A 23,832-nucleotide genomic window follows, 5' to 3' on the forward strand; every position below is an offset into this window, starting at 1 on the left:
TATCTATGATAACATGAACTCTCTCTGTATTACAATGTTTATACTTTGTTCATGAAATGGTTTTAGCAATACATGGCCCAAAAAAGAAAAAACTATGCCACTCTTAAAAGGGCTGATCTTGGTTTACTTGGAAACTCAATAAATCTGATATTTACTCTTTATGTCACTGTTGCTTTAGGTAAGTGACAGAACTGTATGTTTTTAAATGTTAAACTTGAGAGTTAGAAATGAAAGAGTGGGTTAGTGTACTGCTTGAGGCTTTTTAAAACATGGATACAAACAGTTTATATAATTCATCTTCCTCTGGTGACCTGACCTGCTTTACCCAGAACCCTTTAGGGCTTTTTTCCCCCTTATAAACACACGATATACAGACATGGTGCACAAAGAAGCATTTGTATGTGATTTATTTTGGTTTTATTTTTTAAATAAATCCTATTGAAATTAACTGTTTCCATTCTGTTTATTTAGCCACATTTTGCTATGCCTACCCTTTGCCTACTTTTGTGCTCCAGAGAGGCACACTGGTCTCATACATTTGAAGGGGACATACCTATACCCATTATGACATAATTTTATAAACGTGGGGAATTTTATATTTAGATTTCCAAAAAGCCTCAGATGCTGGAAAAAAAAACATGCTTGGGCACTATGACATCAAAGAGTGACTTCAAAGAGTGAGTGTGAAATTCTGCATGAAACTGCACAAATCTGCCACAGAGATGGTTGACATGATTCGGCAATTATAAAGCGATACTCAAACGAATCGTTCAAGGTGTGTTGAGTGGCACGCTCGCTTCAACCCCAGGAAATGTTGAAACTATCCAGCAATTTGTGCATGATGATTGTAAGAGAACAATCCATGATATTGCTACCATTGTCGGTGTGTCATTGTCATATGGAACAGTCCAGGCAATCTTTGGGTGTGATTTAAACATGTGCTGTGTTGCTGCCAAGTTTATCCCAGGTTACTGACCCAGAAGCAGAAGGAGTTTACCAAGAAACATGCAATGGGTGACCCATCCTTCATGTCGAGGATCATGGTGACAAAACTAGGTTGTATAGGTTCAACCCTGAGACAAGGCAACAGTCTTCACATTGGAATAGCCCATCAACTCCATGACAGAGAAAGGCTTAACCAAGTGCATGCTCATCTTTTTTTTCCAGTATGCGCCATTTTGTATCAAGAATTCAATCCAAGGGGCCAGACTATCAACAGACCAATAATTTATATTAAAAAAAATATTTTGTCTGTACATTGGTCAGAACTCGCTCTTTCAGTATTTATGTTTCTATTACTATGCCTGAAACAAGTCTCAGAAAAATTTCTGTCTGTTTATATGTCTATATGTATATCTGTCCAGCCAGAATTTGTCACAGCATCATGCAAAACGGACTGGACAGAATTAAATGCGTGCAGTACTTAGGATTTTCCTTCATTTTAACCTGCGCCATAAGTGAAATTAAAATGTTGAGTAAAAGCGATGTTATAAAGTTATGTGCCGGGTTTAATAATCAACTTTAAAATAAACTACTAATAAGCCACTTGCTGAATGTAAACAAACACTTGCCCATTAGATAGTAATTAGAAAAGCTCAACTGAATACTTTTACTGGGATTACTTATTATTTTTACTGCTGAAATAATTCAGTGCTAAAGTCATTTTAAGACAAAATATAATCTTTATTCGATCTACTTTTTTGACTACCCATCTGGGATTCACTCTCTGATTACCGAATAGGGAGTTTGTTTGGCTAACGATAAAGAAGTACAACTTAGAAATATAGCTGCAAGAAACAATGAGCGGGCCCAAGCACCCTGCGCTATTGTCACCTGGGCACACCAGGCAAACAGCGGGCACAGTGGACACATGCATTTAAAGAGAATATCCCAATGCCATTATGACATAAAGCGCATCATCACAGCTGACCTGTTTGAGATATCAAAAATCCCTCTACCCCAATCCTTAATGTCTTACGATTACATTATTTCCCTAGGAAGAGTATATCAAATTCATCCTTAGGAAAACAATAGGGTCCTTCTATGACGACATTGGGCTGATGTCATTGTGCTTGGGCCCTAATCACACACTAGGTGGGGTGTGTGGAGGGAGCCGGCACAAGAAACCGCACGCCAGCTTCCATCACAGAGCGTTCTCACTCTGACGCTCCTCGTGCCAGCTCTCTCCACTTCAGCATCCCAGCAAGGCTTCCTCCACACACACCACCTCCCAATGCGGAGCAGCAGCCACGAGCATGTTAATAAGTCTCCCACACTGTTTGCCAAGCTTGCTTTAAGCATCACCTTAACTAGACATCAACACAACAAACCTTTTTTTACCCTACATCTGCACTTGGATCCACAACAACCTCTTTGAACCCTAACATAAGAATGCTGCACCCTCAGATGTAACATAACACCTGAAAACATCTGAACCTTTTTTTTTTTTAGCTTCTGTAACATTCTTTTGGTCCTACAAATGTAACATTTCCATTACTGTATTTTCTGTGGGTTAAAACTTAACTGTAAGTGAAGTGTTGCTGTTGGGGTAGGTTAGGCTATTCTCAAAAAAATGAACATGGCTACCTGTTACATGTACTAAAATGTAATACAGTGGAACCTTGGATTACGAGCTTAATTCGTTCCGGAAGTGGGCTCGTATTCCAAAACACTCGTAAACCAAATTTAATTTTCCCATAGGAAATAATGGAAACTTAAATTATTTGTTCTACAGCCCAAAAAAATAAATACATAAATATAATTAACACAAAATATAAAGTAAAAATAAAACAAATTAACCTGTACTTTACTTTAAAAAAATGTAAAATTAAACCCTGACAGATAAGGGTTTTCGTTTGTGCATGCAGAGTGTATGTGTGTAAAATGTGCGCGCGCGCGCACACACACACATTAATGGATAGACCGTTTTTAAAACCATTTAAAAATTAGCAAGGAACATTCCTAGTCACACTCACGTGAGCGCATACTAACAGGATCACTGCTGTAAGTAAAACAACAACAACAAAAAACAAATTAAACAGCTCCTCACCTTTGAAAACAATCGCGAAAGAGAGAAGTTTGTGTGTTTATTTGGCAACCTGAGAGGAGGGGGGCTGAAGGGGGGCTCGCTCGCGTTCACGGCCCCCTTCTCTCAGGTTGCCAAACAAACACACAAACTCTCTGCCTTACACAGACACACACACACACACACACACTCAAAAACACTGCAGGCACTAAGACCCAGCAGGGGAGACGATAGGTCTCGGCTTTACAGCTCCCCTTCTCTCAGGTTGCCAAACAAACACACAAACTCTTCTCTGTCGCGACTGTTTTCAAAGGTGAGAAGCTGTTTAATTTTTGTTGTTGTTGTTGTTTTACTTTACAGTAGTGATCCCGTTAGTATGCACTCACGCGAGTGTGACTAGCGATGTTCCTTGCTAATTTTTAAACGGTTTAAAAACGGTCTCTCCGTTAATGTGTGTGTGTGTGTGTGTGTGTGTGCGCGCACACGCACATCTCACACACACACACACACACAGCACGTGTGTGTATTCACCCAGCAGGAGAGACGATTACCTACAATTCTGCTGCAAGAGAGAGAAAAACCGTTGGCTCACTTGTGATGACGTAACGCTCGTTGTTAAAACAAGAAGCGCATGCGTGAAACATGATACTCGGTGCTCGTTAACTAAGACAATGCTCGTTTTTCAAGTAAAAAATTATTAAAAATTGTTGCTCGTCTTGCAAAACACTCGTAAACCACGTTACTCGTAATCCGAGGTTCCACTGTATGTGTTTTGTACATAATAATTTCATGTTTCCAAGATAAACATGAATAAATTATGTTGTATTTACATGAAATTAAACAACTTAACATGTATTAGATTTAATTATGTTGAGATAAACCAAAAAGATCTTGTCACTATGAAAACCGGAAATAGCAAAACCGGAAATATCGCGAGAAGAGAACACAGCGTGTTGAGAAGACAAACGTTTGGCGGGCGTGTGGAAAAGGTAAGCAGGAATTAATTCCCATCTTTCTAAATAGAAACGAAATACTGAACATAAATGTCACCTTCTGTTTAGCGATGTTTAGTCACGTTATTTTGGTTTAACCTTTTTTTTGTATTTTTAATCACACTTAATACCGAGGGTTATATGCGCGTGCTTAATCTGCGGTTCGGTTCTGGTTCTGTTCTCATGAGTTGTGAAGCGAGAGGAAGAAAGTATAAATATTGTTAATTTGATAAATTAAGTATCATGAATTTTAATTGAATCTATCTTTGTATTTTTTCACAGGGGTTTGTGAGTGAAAGTGTGCTGTCTGTATCTGACTTCAGGAGTTTCCTGACCAACCGTCTCTAACGGTCATATTTAAAAGTCATAACGAACAGTTATAAAGTACAAAACTTTCTGTTGGTGTTAAATTGTTTTTCTATGATTAATACTTATTTGTGGTGTTTTATGTTTTGTACATCTTTTCAAATTGAGACTTCATTTGTAAGTGTAAAATAAAAATCTCTGTTTTATCCCGTTTGTCTTATGCTTCTTTCCTTCACAGAATTCTGTTGACCAGGTCTTGAAATAAAAATTTACTTGAGTTGGATCAAATTAATTTACCACTGAAAAATGAGTTGTACCAACGCTATTCATTTATGTTAACAGTATTAAATTATGTTGTATTACATTAAGTTGGGCCAACAAAATTGCTTAATGTTGAAAGAAAGCCATCAAATCAGGTGGAAATTCTTTCCATAATTTAATTACGTTCATTCAACAAGTTATTTTTTTGAGTGTACTTGCATACTTAAACAATAAATCTTTTACTAATTTTTTTTTCTAAGTTCATAGAAATTGTTTTAAAATCAAATAATTATAAGACAATATAAGTCGGCTTCTTGTTATTTATTTTAATTGCAATTGATTTTATATTTTTTTATTTTAGACCTGATGAATAAAGACTGTGGCGGCACGGTGATGTAGTGGTTAGCAATGTCACCTTGCACCTCCAGGGTGATAATAAAACATTTTATTTATAATGCACTTTATATTTGAAGCAAATCTTAAAGTGCTACAAATTAATTCGACCCAAAAGCTCTAATAAAAAGATACGTTTTAAGACCAGATTTAAAAGCAGTCTGTGGCGTTCTCAGATACTCAGGGAGAGCATTCCACAGTCTAGGTGCAGCTGAGCAAAAGGCCCTATCTTCCATAGTATAAAGTTTAGTCTTAGGAGGTTTCAAAAGATGTACTGATGCAGAGCGGAGGTTGCGTGTGGACGTATGTGAGGTAATAAGTTCTTTAAGGTAGGGAGGGGCATCCCCATAAATACACTGGTGAGTAAGAAGGGCAACCTTGTAATCAATTTTAAATAAAACAGGGAGCCAGTGAAGAGATTTAAGAATAGGCGTAATATGATCGTATTTATGCCCTCTCATCAGGATCCTAGTAGCTCTGTTCTGAATATACTGCAGCAGGATATTGATATTGAAGGATATTGATTCAATTCCTGCCTCTGTGTGCATGGAGTTTGCATGTTCTCTCCGTGTTTGGTGGGTTTCCTCCGGGTACTCCGGTTTCCTCCCACAGTACAAAGACATGTAGATTAGGCTAATTGGCATTCCCAAATTGTCCGTAGTGTGTGTGTGTGTGTGTGTGTTTGTGTGTTTGTGTGCCCTGCGATGAATTGGCAGCCTATCCAGGGTGTACTCCACCTCGTGCCCTAAGCCTCCTGGGATAGGCTGCAGACCCCTGCGGTATAGAAGATGAGTGAGTGAGTGATTAAAGACTTTCTTTGGCTACCTAACTATAATTTCGATTTCTGATTCATAATGCATTGATGCTGTAAAAAAAATGACTTTTTACATTTACTTAACTTTCAGAGGAAATTTGCTGGCCAAACAATATTTCACATTTTTGTTTAGTTGACACAAAGTGTACCCAGGTCAAAATCTTAAGTTGAATCAAGTTGAATCTTAAGTAATTCAAATATTTTAGTCAGTTTTAGTAGTATTGCTTGTGGGCTTAATTAATTATTTCGTTAGGGTTGATTTCGTTAAATTTCAATAAAATACCTGGATAACACCAGATCCTTATTAGTCTCTTACTGATTCTTTTATATTACAATATATAACCATATTTCAAAACTAATAAAGATGAACAGTTGTTTTCAACTAATAAAGATGAACATGTGTTTTTCCCAAACATGTCAACAAGAGTTTGTATCTCAACAGGTGAATCTGAGGAGAGCATGGCTCTCCAAGTCCAATAGAAATCGTTTGAATAGCTTTAAATCGCTTTGGTCTGTCGCCTTGCACCTCCAGGGTCTGGGTTCGATTCTTATCTCTGTGAGCAAAGCCATGCCGATTAGGTTAATTGGTGTTCCCATATTGCCCGTAATGTGTGAATCAGTATGTGTGCCCTGTCCAGGGGGTACACCGCCTTGTACCCTAAGTCTCCTAGGATAGGTTCCAGCCCCCTGCGACACTGAATACAGGATGAAGCGGTATAGATGATGAGTGAGAGAGCTTTGAAGGTGTCTGTCTAGTCCCTTTAAGATTTATTGTTTAAAGCACAGACCTGACCAAACTTCTCTCTAGGCTATCAAGGACTATTACCACTTTTCAATAGCTTGTTCATGCTCCTCCTGTAGCTCCAACCATCACACCTCTGACCCAATTCTCCACAGCAGAGACCTGGTTCAAGAGGACGAGATGAGTCTTGTAAAGACAAAAAAAAAGATAAAAAATAAAAATAAAAGATACTAATAAGGTTATTTACCACCAGAGTGTGTTAAAGACACATTTTTCTGAAATTCTAGTGATAGGTTAAAGCCATGTTTTGTTTCATATTCAGAAGGATTGATATTTTTAAGGGTATTACTTTGTCATTTATTCTCAGGAGTAACTACATGTTTGAAGTGATATTTTAAATGTAAATTCTACTCAATTCAGTTTTCATTTTTACAAAGTACCGAGGTATCAGAACCCTTATATAGACACGCCGCCACGTGCGGACTGTCCAGGCTGATAAAGGGCCGCGCCTTCGCCTGTTTAGAACCCCGCGTGGTCACAGCCGGCGAATCTGTCGGTTCCAAACAGTGCAAGTTTTCCAGAAACCAGATTAGATTTCACACTGTAAAAGAAAGTTCGCTTATATAATAGGCCTATATATATTTTAATTTGTTAAGTGAAAGTTTACAAGCAGCCTTATATTTTTTTGGTGCTTTCATTATATGTAGACTTTTGCAGAAATTTTACCATTTGGACCTAAAATAAAGATAACGCTGCATATATCGTTTTTTTTTTTTTTTTTACTTTTATGCTACGTATTTAAAAAAAGAAACTATAGTGTGTGGCATTTATGACATCAATGAACTGCTACAGAGAAAATAAATAAAAAAAATTTGCATGCAAAAAAAACATTTTGAACTTTGGGAAAAAAAAAGGCGCTAAGTTGAAGGTTACTTTCAAATATATTCAAATGTCCATTTTATATAAATATTCAATGTCTATTTCAATAATCCTTATTTATGAAACAAAAAGCTGGACTGAAATTATTCAACTGTAGCGAACCAAAAATGCACATCGGCGGGTGTGACTAATGTTTTGAGCTACAAAAAATTAACCACGTTATATTTTAGTTATAAAATCACCCAAATCTTTACATTTAGAATTGCATTTAAAAAAAACTGACTAAAGTAAAAATACATTTAAATTAAATACACATTATTTATTTTCAAAGCCGCAGGGAGCCGCAGCAGAGGGATGGAAGAGCCACGTGTGACCCCGGAGCCGCGGGCTGCTGACCCCTGGTCTAGGCTTAATTAACTAGCTATGCAGAGCTAGCACTGATCTATGAATCAAAATCTATTTGAAGGTATGGATTTGCTTAATTGAAAGATTAAATGCAGCCTAATATTTTTGGCCTTTCATTAGATCTCCTGAAACTTACCCTCGGGACCAGTAGCTGATCCACTTTTCTATCCTTTATTTATAATATCTTGATTTTCCTCTTTTTCTTCTTTCTTTGCTGCCCTGATACGTTCTATTTGTTGCACGGCTTCTGCATGACTGTTTCATTTCACATAATATTGGCTGTGTTTAGTTGTGGGGCATTGGTGGCTTACTGTAGGTGAGGTTTCTCAACTACCATGCATACATAACCTGTTTCGATTCCCAGCCACTGAATGCAGTGCTGGTCCAAAGCCTGGCTAAAATGGGAGGGTTGCGTCAGGGAGGGCGTCTGGCATAAAACCTGTGCCAAATTGTTGTGCGTATCAGTTGTCCGACTGTGGTTTGTTGTATTCTCTCTTAATCAGGGCCCCTGCTGCCCTACATAAAGTTGTTGGAGTGCATGTAGGTGATTTGGCTGGTATTTAAGGTAGGCCATTAATTTTTTTGGTTTAAGAGAATATTTTGTACCAACAATAAATACAGTTAAATGCATTTTTTTGTTTTACTTTAACACTGAAATGATAAAATATGCAGATGGCTGGGCATTCACAGTGAGGATGTTGTTCGCGTGTATGTGCAAAATCACTGACCTTATTTTGAAAATCTCACTCCACGTTTCTAAAAAGTTAGAATAAGTCATAAGAAGCCTAAATAAAATCTTTAATTTTACTGACAGGCTAAACACTTAAATACATTTATTTATTTTATTTTATTTTTTTTGTAAATTCAGTCTTTTTAGTAAAAGAATTACTTAAAATGTTAGGTGGGGATACTTAAAAATAAGGATGTAATTGTTTCACTATATGTATTTTTAGCAAAAAAATCGACATAATTTTTTACAGATCAGTTCCAACTGCATTGGGACAAAACCTAAACAAAACAAACTGAATTAAGTGCAATATTGTTTTCAACATTCTAGTGTCTGCTTCTTCAAAATAATGTTCTTCTGTCCATTAATAGAATTCCATTAGTAGAAATCCATTAGTAGAATTTTGCTAGAAAGCATCATGGTTTAATGCACTGTGATTTCCCAATTAACAGCAGTTACTGGACCTCTGATGCTGATCAGTGCACTTTTTTTACCTGCATTCTAAAATCTAAGTGTCACTCTTACTTATTTCAACAAGGATCTAGTCACATGGACAAACATTATATCCAAATTTTAAGCAATGGTGAGGTATTCATGGGTTGATAATAAACAGATCCATCAGGAATCATAGTTATATCAGGAAATATGTTTGAAACTATCACAGTGCACAATATTAACAGAAGCCATGTGCTTACACTCCATCAGATGAGCTCAGTCTCATGCCATGGAGCCCAGGTGCAGTACAGCAGATGGTTTAAATCCTTCTTTCTCCTCGTGATTTCAACATAATCTTTAGTTCTGTGCAAAGTGAAATCCTTTGTGACAGCGCTGTGCAGGAGAATGCATTCAGTGCCTTGTCATCCAGTCCAAGTCAAAGCTGAACATTACAGAAAATAAAAATGTTTTCCATCCATGGTTATAGATATAATGTTCTTGACAAAGTGAGAATCAGCTCTTTGAATGAGTCCTTTTGAAGAGAGTGGCTTTTTACTGATCACAGTTTAGTTTCAGTGGACGGTGTTAACTCGATTAACGACAAGCTAGTCAGTGGACCATGGGGAATGGCTTAGTCACAAGCTAGCAAGTGGAAAACCTGACGTAGTTGGTAATGGTAGTTTTTACGTCATTTTGTAAATAGCTGAGCATTAGGGGACATCATTTGTCCTGAACAACAATGGCAGGACAAGAACTAAGTGCTTTTCTGGAGAGATTTTTGACCTCGAAATACCCACTCACTCACTCTCTTACTTATTGTTTACTCTGCTTTAGTGGACGGGGTGCCAATCCACTGCAGGGCACACACTCTCACACACTCATTCACACACTGCGGCAAAAATTTTTGGAAAAGCCAATTATCCGCATGTTTTTGGACTGTGAAAGCAAACCCACCAAGCACAAACTCCATACACATAGACAAAAATCGAACCAGGCCATTAAATGTAACTATAAACAACAAACACACAGCAGTAACTTTTCTTCACCACCAGGAGGAGCTACAACACCTTAAATTTACCTCTGGCCCACTTTATTCTCCTAACCTGAGGTGGACCACATCATTTATACAGGGAAATTAATACAGGGAGAAAAGATACATAATTGCAGGAGGTACATCAGAGAAGAGGCACAAAGAGAAAACAGTGATGAGTGAGATGAGGCATGTGCTTTTTTCCTCCTCTTCCTGGTGTGCTCTGTTACGTTCTCCTTTCTGCCCCCCCCCCCCCCCCTCTCTCTGTCTCTCTCTCTGTGTCTCACTCTCAGATGAACAACAACACTGAGCCTGTAGTTCTGCAGAGGAAATGCCTTGTGGTCTCCATGTCCAGGACATGGTGTCACCTCCTCCTTTAGGATATCAGTGCGAGCTCCGAGGATAAAAGTGTCCTTCTCGGCCTTCAGGGGACAAACCAATAACTGTCCAAGATGAGCAACAAGTCCATCACATCTACATTAATCAGGTTTTTTGCTTCCATTGGCTTATTTATCAGCAGCTCCAGCTCTCGGGTGAAAAGTCTGAGTGATGAGATGAGGTGAAACTGAGTGTTATAGTCCATAAACACAAACCAACTGGTATCTGTAATGTACAGTATATGTTGAAAAAAATACATACATTACATTTTTAAGAAGCTGACACTGGAATATTTAGCCATAAAACTTAAACTGTGTATTTTTGGGAAAACTTTACATTTACTTAGTGACATGTATGTATTAACAATTACTCCTTAAAATAATATTCCATTAAATTTATTTAATATTAAATGAAGTATTTAAAAAAAATAAATTTTTAAATGTCATCTATTTAATTCTACTGTTACCTTATTAAATAATAATTATTAGTGAGCATATAATGTTATAGATGCACATGTAGTGTGTGTGTTTATACTAGAGAAATAGTTACTGTGTTAGTGTTAAGTCAGAATTTCTAGAAACTGTAACACAATAATGCATAATTTCAATAACTTTGGTAAAATCTATAATGTACCATACTGTATATTTATATACATATTATGCTGTGCATATATCTATTATATCAATTATATACATTGTGCATATATATATATATATATATATATATATATATATATATATAGAGAGAGAGAGAGAGAGAGAGAGAGACCATCTTAAACTACTATTTATTAAGAGATAATAAAATAATAAATTAATAAATTGCATGAGCCTATTTATGAATAAAATTACCATGAAGCAGGAACAGAGAAGTGTCATTTATAGCTTCAGATTATGTTGATCATGTTGCCAAGGTCAGACCATGTGCACTTTATTTTCTTTAAATCAACAACTATGATGATTATGTAGCCACCAAATAATAGACTGTAGGTTTATTGCTTAGCATCAAGCTAAATATATACACCCATTTCCAAACTCAAACATCATTCAAACAGATTTTGATGAAAATTAAATATGGTAAATATTTAAACCTGTACAGATGATCCACCCCTAGACCCACCTCAATCCTCCATAAATAAAAAACAATCCATTTTTGCTGACTGATTGCAGAATTATTATGAATCTGTGTAAGAAACCATGCTGTCATAACGTGGCAAAGGTGGAACTTTTTATCCCCAGCATGCAAGGTATACTGTAGCTTATATCACAGTTAAATTCACTGTTTCATATTCAAAATCCCTATCTATGTTTTGTTAACTTCAGGTGATTCTGATGTACGGTGAGTATCCGGTCATATCAGGTTTTCCAGATGGCAGGAGAGTGAAGAGTGTGAGTGAGGGTTGTATGTAGGTGTGTTCTCATTCACACACAGGCATGACTATATGACATAAACAAACTCTTGAGCAGAAACTTGTTTGTATTGTTTCAAGTTAACTTTTAAAATTTGATCATCTCCATTTGTTACTACTGACTCACTGAACTCTGACCTTCAACCTGTAACCATAACTCCAAAGTGAATTATGACCTCCCTCACCTTTGTCCTCAATTCTGTGTGAGTTTAATGCATTATGGGCATATGGCTGTGTGTTTTTCTCACACGCTTATTATTAATGACGTACGTGTGTGTGTGTGTGTGTGTGTGTGTGTGTGTGTGTGTGTGTGTGTGTGTGTGTGTGTGTGTGAGGGATGTCTTCAGTCCAATGATACATTTAGGGTGATGTCAGATGAAAGAAGCTAAGGTGGGTTAACATCTGGACATTTCATCAGATGGGTGAAATGTGAGGGGCTAAATACATACTGTAGGTTCAACAATTTGGTACATTCTTGAAAATATGGAATGCAATGATGAGCTCAGCGGTAGAAAAAAAGTCCTAGAAAACCACATAAGCCCAGCTCTTAGACCAGTTGTCTTCTCCACATAGTGGACCATGCTCTTACATAAACCTGACCCCCAGCCCATATTTCCTTCCACTTGAATTGTGGCTCTTGTGCACTGGGGTCTGGCAGCTCCACAGGGCTCTACAGTGGTCCACTGTGACATCTATTTAAATATCTCTTTAAGCATGCAACCAGGGACAGTCTGTACTTGGGCTTCTATCCTGAGTCCAGTGGCCAGACTCAGAAAGTGAATCAGAGGTTGACTGCACCAACCCATTAGCATGGTCCCAACATCTGGTCTGGGTGGAATATACCCACAACACCTATTGCTATTAGGTGAGCACTGCAAGTGGCAGCACAGAGTGGCACAACCAATAGAAGGTGTGTAAAACTAAGCCTCTGACCATGAACAATAGGTGTGGTTGGTCACAGATGACCTTCTCTTGCAAGTAAAGTTCAACAAATTGACCCCTGCTACACTGACCCTTTTAAGAGCCACAAGAAGGTCAATCCAGTTGCATACCTTTGCAACCAGCAGGGCTCAGCCAGTTTGCATTAGCAGGTGTTGGTTCTTACTTGACCAGAGCACAATCAGCAGAGAAACAATGTGGAGCCCTACATGATATAATTCATATTTTTACTATTCAGTGATCATGCTATGCTGAGTAGTGGATTGAAGCATGGTGAGAAAGTTTTCCTTTTTGATAACTGTGTATCAGTGCTTCAGTTGTTCAGGAATTGTTTAAGGAAAATAAGAGAGTTCAAGGTGTTGACCTGGCTTATAAATTTCCCAGATATCAATCTGATTAAGCATCCATGGGTTATGCTGGGTAACCAAGTCCAATCCATGGAGGCCCCACCTGGCGACTTTCAGCACTCAAAGGATCTGCTGATAATTTCTTGGTGCCAAACACCACAGCATACCATGAGAGTTTCTGTGGCATCCATGCCTCAACACATCAGTGCTGTTTTCGAAGTTCTTCAAGACGGACCTAGTCATGTGGTTAATGTTCTGCTGATCAATTTTAGTGGATTCTTGTTTGGTGTGCAACTGTGGTGAAAATATCTGTGGTAGTCATGCACATGTTACAGATGAAGTGGATCAGGATTAGTTTGCCAATGCTGGAGCTACACCACCATGTACACTGATGTGTTATCAGGTAATCATGCCTGACCCTCAGAGCCTTTAGGGAATCCAAGTTAAACAAAGAAAAAGTTGGATGCTTCTCACTATCTGTCTCTCTGTTCCTGTCTTTTCCTTCCTCCCTCCCTCTTGCCCTCTACACAGCTGTTTCATGTCATTCATAATTATCTTATTATGTTGAATAATCTTTACCATCAAACACAAGATCATAGTTCTAATAAGCTACAGGAGCAACAGTGCTCAGTTATACACATGTGGCTCATAGGTCTATAATGTGCAATTGTTTTATCCCATTATTCTTCTGTCCCAAGAGGAATTAGCTCCTTTTTTTTCTTTTTTTTATTATGTTGAATTATTTAGCGATGACTATAAATTGTCAAAACATCTATAAGTCACATGTAGAAGCATTATAGAGTTAACCAGATATGAGACTTGCTTTGTTCTTAAGAGGTCACAAAGCCACATGTGTCTGGAGCAACACACACACACACACACACACACAGAGCCATCTCAGTGAGACCATGTGTGTGTGATCTATGGTGCATAACTCTGTCTAATTAAATTCCTTAGCTTCTCTTTCCCTATCTTTAAATCACCCTGAGAATTTGGCTGTGTGTGTGTTAGAGAGAGAGAGAGAGAGAGATCCTCTGAAGATTCATTATTCACGCATTCATCTTCGGTGCATGCCTTATCATGGTCAGGGTGGTGGTCTGGGTCCAGCGCCTATCATGGAAACACTGGGTGTGAGATGCGAATACACCCAGTGTGGAGCACCAGTCCACCCTTAATGTGATGACTCATTAGTGTTATCCTGTTCAATGCGCCATCTGTTTTATGTAATAGTATCACAATACCCTTAGTATAATTCAATTATTTCTTTTTTACAATATGGATTATATTGTACGTACCGCATGCTGCTGTGTCCCATCCACGGTTCACAAACTCTTCACAATGCGGCTCTAACTGAAACAAGGCCTTCTTGGTAAGAATTTAAAGACTTAAATGCCCTCTGAAGACAAACTTGATTTAATGCTCTCGAACACACTGAATGACTCTAATGTCATTTGAAGTACTTCTGGGAAGAGTTCCTCTCATCTCTAACTCTCATTCTGCACTAATCAGCTCCAGATATGACCCGGAATCAGCGCACTGAGGCTCCTTCACTCTTTAGATCTCCTCTCCTATTTCGTCACGGTCTTTAACTACTTCTTTTCATCCAAGGGATCCAATTTCTTCTCTGATCTTCTCTCATTCCTGTACATACTATTCAGATGGAATAAGTTATTCAAACATGTGTCTGTCAAGGACAAACATCAATCGAGTAACAATAATGATTATGACTGATCTGGGTGAGATCAAAGATCTCTGGATAAATAATGGAGATGTGAAATCCTATATGATATATGCTTTGTCACACCTACTGTAAAAGGGTAATATGAGCTTGGATTCATAGTCAACATAAGTGCTAGAAACTCAGTATTGCTTCTTCTCTGACGAATATTTCTGAACTTCTATACTATCTTTTGTATTGTTTGAACCTTGACTTTCAGCCTGGTTCATGCAGCAGGCGATACACTATTGTAAAACCGTTATATCCAGAACATGGGGTTGAGTTTCAAATAGGATGAAATGAAAAGATAGTGTGCAGGGTATTTGGAATACAGCCTTGCCTTTGAAGCTAGTTAGCTTTGTGGGTTGGCTAAGACATAAATAAAACAACACAAATGGTTCAGAGACAATTTAGAACGTGGTTGTACACCCTACCCTAGCACACTAGCTTTCCATTTAATCCCATTTGGAAATTCAACCCTGTAACTTGGAAGATAACGGAGCTGATATTCTAAAGTAGAAATATAAAGAAAAACGTACAAGATGTCTACCACCTTCATGGATTATTCTCCTCACCTTTTGGCTATTTAGTACTGATGCTGTTGCACTCGGGCTGCGACCACCTGCCTACGAGCATATTACTAACTTTCTGATATTCATCACAACAGCACTCCCTCTTATGCAGTGTTTTCCAAAACGCATAAGAAAGACCACAGGCTTTCTATGTAACGACAAGAATTTAACAAGTATTTAAGAATTTAACTACATTTCCACAGGTTTTTAATTTGCACTGACGGGGACTTGCAAAATACAAGTTATATAAACTGACAGCTTTTTATTGTCTCAATCCTTTTGCTCTAATCAAGGGTAGTATTCAGTTTAATATCTAATAGATTGAAATTGAAAAAAAGCAATAAGACACAAAGACAGCATGTGTTGATTTTTTTTATGGGTAAGATGTTCTTAGGCATGATATACTACAGAGCTCCCAGAGACGAAAACAATATGATCAAATACAGTGTTTTAGTGATGACTACAAAAAATGTGTTAACAATTAAATATAATAGACCAAGCTAAGGGGATTCTATGCACGGTATATTGGTTTTATTGGTTTAAAACCTGGTGCATTGATAGTTATTGTGGTGAGGGCTGCACTTTATGTGTATCAACAGCTTCCAACGTGGCCCAGCCAATTTAATTCTCTATCCCGATAGAGTAGGACGATGACAAACCCCTCAAAGCAAACCCCTGAGTTAAAATGACATTTTAATTCTCATTTTTGTATTGCTGCTGGAATTCATTTTTTCCTAATTCATATTTTAAGTCTATCATTCAGTTGCATTACGATTTAAATACTCCCTTGGCAGAAATGAAAGCAAGTTTCTAGAACTGCGGCTTAGAAATTAGATTCACTGACCATTTCTCTGTTGGAAAAACAACTCAGGTTCCTGAAAAAGTTCCAGGGTTAGCTTCCAGCTAGATGCTGATTTGGTGGAAATGAACCTGATTAGAACATTGCACGTGGATCAGACCTTTCATGTGTTCAGAATATCATTCTACACTCCAGATCTCAGCTCATACAGGCTTACAAACCACATAAATAAATAAAAAGAAATCTTAATAATCAACTAAGCTGACCAACAAAACTGTCTGGGCAAATGAGAAGTAGGTGCCAAAGAGCTTTGAGCTTTGAGCTTTGAGGAGATAATATAACAATTAACATCCGTCGTTTTGTTGTATTTTTCATCTGGTTTGTATGAACCGCACCCCTTCTAAGAGTAAATAAATGATTAATGGGATGATCTATCTCTGTCTTCAACCCCGCTGCCATTTCTGTTTTGTTGGAAAGAAGAAATAATAGTGTGATCTCTTTGACCTGCATGAAATCACAACATCCCACCTCGCTCCTTTGCTCTTTCTCCTGAAACCATCTGTATCAACACACATTGTTTGAAGAAATCCTACAGGATGAGCTTCTTCATGCATGAAATCATATTGTTAAAGGTCTGGTATAAAACAAGTACTTAGTCTGGTAACTCCGAATAAATAACACGAAAAAAATTTTGGGTTCCGATATATATTGAAATATATTGAAAGCCCTTTTGTCATTTCAGATTTTCTCAATTATGTTTCTGCAAGAAGATTTTAAATGCGTCACTGTGCTCATAGTTTCATACATAATCAAATAAACCACATTTCATCATGTGTGTGTGAGTGTGTGTGCTTGTGTGTGTGCCAAAATGCCTGCCATACATTAACAGCATTCAGGGGCTCCAGACAGCTAGCTGTTTTTGAGCCAAGTTTGATCAAAACCAAAAAAAAATGATATGACCAGTCAAATAATCACAGATCTTACACAGTCTTAGCTGGATAACATGATGAAAGCTTTAAACCAGCCTTCAAACCCCAAAAATTCTGAAGTGAGACAACACAGCGGATAAGTATTTAAATAGCTGTAATGCAAATTCCAGGAATATAAATATATTTTTATACTTAAACTGCGTTGTGTAAAATTTATACAGTTCTATTAGAAATGTTTTGTTTAATAAATGTACAATGGGTCTCATTCAGCAGCTTTGAATGCAGCTTTGTCAGATCCATATCCATATTCCAGATTATGAGACCCTAATTAAAAGTATTTAAAAAAAAAAAAGCTTTTTTACTGAATGTCTATGTAAGGTTTTCCGAAATTGTGCAAACTTTGCCAAACAACCCCCTCCAATGCTTCCTCACTCCTTACATGGTAAAACCTTCTAAAGTCCATGTCCAGACAAATATACATACAAACAGTCTGTGACAACATTCGTTTGTCTAACCTGAAAACGCGAATGTGTTTCCTATCCTCAGTCTGTCTGTGTGACACTGTAGTGACAATAGTTTTTGGCCAGTGACACTGTATCCAGATACATTTACTTAAATATGGAGTTGGTACAGTATAACAACTTCCACTCTTCTTAAAAGGCTGTCCACAAGCTTTTGGAGTGTTTCTGTGCAAATTTGTGCCCATTTATGAGGTCAGGCACTGATGTTGGATGAAGAGACCTGGCTTGCAATCTCCGTTCCAGTTCAACCCAAAGGTGCTCGATGGGATGAGGTCACAGGGCTCTGTGCGGGTCAGTTAAGTTCTTCCACACAAAACTCATTAAACCATGTCTTTATACAGTAGTTCTTGCTTTGTGCACTGGGACACAGTCATGTTGGAATAGAAAAGGACCTTACCCAAACTGTTGGGAGCAAAGCATTGTCCAAGATTTTTTGGTATGCTGAAGCATTAAGATTGTCCTTCAATGGAGATAAGGTGCCTAATTGAATTCAGTAATTAACATGCAGGGTTGGCCAAATACTGTTGTCCATATAGTGTACAAGCTAATAATTTTTGTTCTTTTGATGTACATGATGCAGGAAATATGGTCAAAAGCTTAAATATGCTCTCTTTGATAATAAACACATTTTCAGACGGTTTCCCGGTTGGAGCTGGCTGGTAACCGCGTCCAAGGACACATCAAGCAATAATTTATTCTGTAATTAATTTTAAAACTTAACACTCTATCCACCACTTAACTCTCCTATACTTATTAACCACCTTTACTTTGCTCATGCACCAAAACTGGACAGTTCAAAAAGGCCCAGTGGTCCAGTTTTGCTGCTAGGATTATTATCCTGATGTATGATAGGAAGATTAACCTTGACCTGTATCTGCATTGTGCTGCCACATGATCGGCAGATTAGGTAATCACATCAATGAGCAGGAGTAGACATGTTCCAAACAAAGTGGTTGGTGGGTGTACAGTATAGGCCATTACAAAAAAAGAGAGAAAAAAAACAATACATGTTGACCTGATCTAAGAGTTTAAATTGACTTCTAATTACAATAACTAAAATTCGTGAATTTTTTGACAAATTTTCAGTGGATGAAGATTAGGTGAAATCAACAACACCAAAAAACAGTGGAGTACTTCCAAGTCTGTAATCTGACAGAACAGCTAATTTATACGTCACTTTCTACTATCTTGATCATTTTTTTAAAGCTAACTCACTTATCATCTATACCGCTTTTATCCTGTATTCAGGGTATGCGGGGGGCCTGGAGCTTATCCCAGGAGGCTTGGGGCACGAGGCGGGGTACCCTGGACAGGGTGCCAATCCATCACAGGGCATACACACATACTACGGGCAATTTGGGAACACCAATTAGCCTAATCTGCAGGACTTTGGGAGGAAACCTACCAAGCATCGGGAGAACATGCAAGGATGCGAATCGAGCCTGGACAGGACTCGAACCATGACCCTGGAGGTGCAAGGCCACAGTGCTAACCACTACACCACCGTGACACCCTTTCTACAGTTAAACGAAAATTTATAAAACGAGGTGTTCTAGTCAAAACCTGGACTTCTGATCAAATTTGTCATAAATGAAGGCATAAAAGGTCATGTTTGATATTTACTTCAAACACAGTACGGTCATGAGACTCTTAACCGCAGTGAAACCTCAAAGAAGGCCGTACATCCTGAATGCCGATCCCGATCTGAGGTGGCTTGGATCCCACTGCAGTCGTTTCCATGAACATTCAGCGAGTGAAACGTCTGATATTTTAAAATCAATGGATAACATGTTGCCACCTTGCAGAAGAGACATATCTGTCTGTGGGAACTGCACACGTAATCATTCACCAACACTACTTGTACATTACAAGAAAACTCAGCTGGGAATTATTGCTACATCCTCTGTATAGTCCTGACCTCACTCCCAGCCATTCCCATGTGTTGGGTCATTAAAGTAGTTCCTTGAAGGCCAGTGTTACAGACGTGAAGCAGGCAGTCTGATCATTTCTCCGGCAGACTGAGAAATCTTTCCACTTTCATGCTCTCCAAGCACTAGTAAATCCTGGAATAAGTGCATTAGAGTAGCATTATATATGGGGATTATAGATAGAAAAATAAAGGTAGTTTTCACTCTTATAAGGGTGTTTTTGTTATTCCGCACAATCAAAGGTAGGTTGTAGGTTGAGTGTTTGTTTTACTGAAATTGATATATGAGTGTAGAAGGGGGGAAAGAGAGGGGGGGGGGGCAGCATGTGTGAGGAACGTCATTTGAGTGAAGATTCTTCAGCAAGGACAGCATGTGTGTGTGAGTGTGTGATAGAAAGAAGTGAAGTATGGGCCAGCAATAAATCACAGTTTGCTGTGCTGACAGACAGGCAGGAAACACTTCACATCAAACGTACAGGGTCACATACCTGAACATGTTGTGTGTGGATGGGCGTGTACTTCAGTGCCTACAAAGACTGCGTGTTTGATAAAAGCACTGTGGGAGACCTAGCGAAAGATTATACGCCACAGCATGAGCACTGAGCACACAGCACAGCTCTCAGCTCTCGGGCCAAAGCTAATATTTCCCCTCCACTGTTTTGACTCATCTATCAGCAACCTTTTGGCGTGCTCACTTTGCTCTCTAATACTTGAAACAATGAATATATGCTAAACCTGCTTAACTTTGCCACTTCGCCATGCCAAGCGTATCTCGTAAATGGATTTCAATTCTCAAAAAGGCTTTGTCAGTGTGTGACACCTGTTTATGGCATCGTTATATATATATTTGATTGGGTGTGTGTGTGTCCTGGCAAAACATCTTTTAAACAAACACTTGTGTTTTTCTTCTCCGGAATCTGGTATTTCTTTTTCTGGCTGCATGTTTCATAGCTGAATGTTAATCATTCTTACGCTTTCCTCATCTATCATGCTCATTCATGAAAATCACAGTGCAGTCCTGCCAGTAACAGCTTCTGCTTCTATGTGGGACTAGATTTAATGTTCCTAAGTTCTATAAAACACTATTCTGACTTTATTTATTTTCAGATTGTGCAATTATAACATAACCAATAGTATAACTCTAGACATAAGGTCCTAATCTAAGTCTCTTTTTTGTTCCTGTAGTTCTTTAACAAAAAAAACCTTACTTACTTACCAACTGGTTCTGGCAAGCGATATCTAGCTTAGTTGTCTTAGTTACACGATCCAATATAAAGATACACATGTATGTGTGCTTTAAGTAACTGGCTAGCATAACTTTTGTTGGTAACAGATATATACCTATCACATATCATGTCAAGCCAAAACATAAATAAAGGTGGTGTATGATCAAGGAAGGACACCTGATTATTGTAACCTAATCCTTAAACTCACTCATTGTCTATACTGCTTTATCCTGTATTCAAGGTCGTGGGAGGCCTGAAACCTATCCCAGGAGACCTGGGACATGAGGCGGGGTAAACCCCGGACAGGAGGCCAATCCATCGCAGGGCACACCCACATACCCACATATCCATCCACACTCTACGGGCAATTTGGGAACGCCATTTAGCCTAATCTGCATGTTTTTGGACTGTGGGAGGAAACCAGGGTACCCAGAGGAAACCCACCAAGCAAAGGGAGAACATGCGAACTCCATGCACACAGAGATCACACACCTCGAACCCAGCTGGGAATCGAACTCAGACCCTGGAGGTGTAAGTCGACAGTGCTAACCACTTCACCACCGCCAGGATGTTTAAAAAACAAAGCGTCGTCTGGCTTATCTGTTTATTAGTTTTATTTATTTTTATTGTTATTTAACTTTTTCAACCAAGTGGTAGAAAAGGCTGGTTCAACACATATTTCTTAACTTTTGAAAAAATTCAAAAAAAGTTATTGTGAAAGGATTAAAGCAAGATACTGTAAATCCCTCTTAGTCTGGCTATTAGTCTGTAACTTGGCAAAAACTGGAGGTTCTCATTTTGAGTCTAGACATAAAGTCTTACTGATATAAAAATGGATTACTTATTGTTACTTCTACTCCATCATTCTCCACCATCTGCAAAAAAAAAAAAATGTGGGGGTGAAATTAGCTTTTAGGTTTACATGGCAAATATCTATCACAAGAAACTTAAAAGTGGTTTTTTAGTCTTTCAGTCTGCATCGTTTGCAAATTATTATAAATTATTACTGAAGTTATTATCATGAGAAGGGATTTGGTGTCCTGAATAACTCCATTAGGCGGGATTTTAGCATTCTTATATTATTGCCAGGCAATGTTGACGTGTTTTCTTAATGATCATCATATTAATGCCCTTCATTAAAAATACATGAATAAAGGATCTGTAGGTTGGTCTTGGCTCCTATTTCCTCATACTATAAATACTGTATCCTCAAACTCCTTGTTTTCTGCAGAGTCTCAGTCTAACCTGCTCCGGCCAATCAGTAGCAAGCATGTGATGTTTAATAAGGAGATCAAAAACTTCTTAAATATTCAAACCAGACCACCTGCTAGTAATATACATGCTACGATCAAGGTCACGGAGATGACACTTTTTCTTCATTGTGATGTTTGGTTTGACATTACCTGAAGCTCTAGCCCTGTATCCGCAAGACTGTTTGCATAGCACTGATGCCACATGACTGGCAAAAGGTGGCAAGTAACAAAGTACAAATACTTCATTACTTGACTTAAGTATTTATTTATATATCTGCACTTTACTTGAGTAATTTCCATCACTCTTGTGATATTTTTTACATGTACACACTACAATTTCTGATTGTACATTTTACTTACCACATGTTTAAATAAAGACTGAAATTTGGGCACGTCCTTTAACCTTATTGTATTCTTGTATGCATGCTTGTAGTATTCCCATGTTTAGTTGTGATTACTTGCATTATACGCAGCAGCAGTGGTGGCAACTGGACAGTTTACTATCAAATTGTTAAAGACAGTAACAATGTTGCTTGCCATCTGTTTAATAAATATAAAATTTCACTAATATCAATAAGTCATGTAATCATTAGCCTTCTTTTTATCAGATAGTGTAATTCAATAATAATAAAATAAGACTTTGTGGAGGAAAATGTACATTTCTCCAGAGGATTTTATTTCAAGACATATTGCAAACCACTAAAGCGCTGACAATTAGAACCTAAAACCTTACATTTTTAAATATTAAATTAATCAACTATTTATTTTAGCATCTTAAAATAAAACTACAAGCAGTGTAGACTTGCACATTCATGTTATCTACAGCATTAACTTCAAGTGTATTTAAAATACCTTAAAATATTGTTTATCACTAAATTAAGCAGATACAGTATATATATCACGAAAAATTAGATAATTTGTGGTGTACTTGTACTTTTGTAGGTTTTAGAGCACGCATATGTAGTATGTCTATTTAAGTAAAAAAAAAAAAAAGGTAGTAGTACTTGCAATGGAGGAGACTTTTAGACAAGTACTTGTACTGTACTTTTACTTGAGTATGAAGTTTGTGTACTTTTGCCAAATCTGTAATTGGCTGATTAGGTAACTGCATGAAAGTAGAGGTGTTCCTAATAAAAATGATTTGTCTGCTGATCAGTGCTATCTTGCAAGCAACTAGAGCTAACTAATGATTGCAGAGAAAATGGGCTAGCCAGGATTTCTGCAAGGATTAGCTAGTTAGCTTGTCTGATAATTTAAACATAATTATAATAATAATAATTAAATTATTAATAATAATAATTAAAAGAAGAAGAATACATAACTAACACCTTCTGAAGAAGATATTTCTACATTGGATAAGTTATATAAGTTAGCTCAGTAATTATACCTACAGTAGCTAGCTACAGTAGCATACAATGGACTGGTAAACTGTTAAAGCTACTGTATGCCACACAGGAAAAATAGAATTCTAAATGTTATTTAATTAACCTTGTTAGTGAAATAGTTCTATGTTATCTAAATGTTCCTCACTGTACATGTATCCTGTGTTACAAAAACAGGAAGTTCAAATGGTGAGGACACACTTAACCGGACATTAATCCATCACAAGGCATCACGCACACTCACTCACTCACTTACACCTAGGGTAATTTGGAAGTCCACTTGGAGACATTTTTTTCAGTGTTTATAACCATTTATCCAATTTATGGTATATTGAATGTTGTTTGTGCTTCTTGTTATATAGTAGATCTGCTATTGTTTTTTTGTTTTTTTGTTTTTTTTATTGAACAGTAATCTGGACCTATGGGTG

Source organism: Clarias gariepinus, chromosome 25, assembly GCF_024256425.1.
Source record: "Clarias gariepinus isolate MV-2021 ecotype Netherlands chromosome 25, CGAR_prim_01v2, whole genome shotgun sequence".
Taxonomy (NCBI): domain Eukaryota; kingdom Metazoa; phylum Chordata; class Actinopteri; order Siluriformes; family Clariidae; genus Clarias; species Clarias gariepinus.